Source organism: Pteropus alecto, unplaced genomic scaffold (assembly GCF_000325575.1).
Source record: "Pteropus alecto unplaced genomic scaffold, ASM32557v1 scaffold56, whole genome shotgun sequence".
Lineage (NCBI taxonomy): Eukaryota > Metazoa > Chordata > Mammalia > Chiroptera > Pteropodidae > Pteropus > Pteropus alecto.
In genome coordinates this window covers 394227-395104 of record NW_006438871.1, presented here as the reverse complement: position 1 = coordinate 395104, position 878 = coordinate 394227, and the positions used below count along the sequence as shown (strand labels likewise).

Below are 878 nucleotides of genomic sequence, written 5' to 3'. Positions count from 1 at the left end.
TGTGTATGATGATTTTATGGGTTCCAAAAAAGACATTTCAAATCATTTGGGAGAAAATTGAGTATTTATTATGACAGTTGGCCAGCCTTTTGTAGAAAAAATAACCTGGATCTTTCTTTCACTGCTTATATCAGAAGTAATTCCAGATGGATCAAATATTTAAATGTCAAAATGAAACCAGAAAGCTATTAGAAGAAAATCATAGATTTTAAAAGCATAAATCTTGAATGAAGACAGCGTTTTAAAATATAACAACATATTTAAAAAAAGATAAATTTCACAAAAGAATCAGGATTTGACTACATCTTATTACATTTTACTAGATAGAAAATTAAAGCACAGATTTAGAAAGTAATGATGTGCTGGGAAAATATTTCAGATCACACATTAAAATTAAAAAACTAATTTTTTTGGCATGTATCTGTCCAATTTTCCCAAATCATTTATTGAAGAGACTGTCTTTACCCATTGTATATTCTTGCCTCCTCTTTCATATATTAAATGAGCATATAAGTGTGGATTTATTTCTGGGCTCTCTATTCAGTTCCATTGATCAATGTATCTGTTTTTATGCCAGTAGCATGCTGTTTTGATGACTGTAGCCTTGTAGTATAGTTCGATATCAGGCAGCGTGAAACCTCCAACTTAGTTCTTTTTTTCTCAAGATCGCCATGGCTATTCGGGGTCTTTAATGGTTCCGTATAAGTTTTAGGAGTATTTGTTCTAGTTCTGTGAAAAATGCCATCGGCATTTTGACAGGAATTGCACTGATAGATTGGATTGCTTTGGGAGATCTGGATGTTTTAATAATGTCAAGTCTTTCTATCCACGAGCACAGCGTATGCTTCCGTTTCTTTGTATCTTCTTTCTTTTTTCAA

General features: G+C 32.1%; 1 long non-coding RNA gene across 1 annotated transcript in view; it reads left to right on the top strand.

The window, feature by feature from the left end:
- Positions 1 to 878, top strand: part of LOC112483026 — a 6901-nt gene that overhangs the window by 5407 nt on the left and 616 nt on the right. The gene's annotated exons all lie outside the window — the stretch shown is intronic.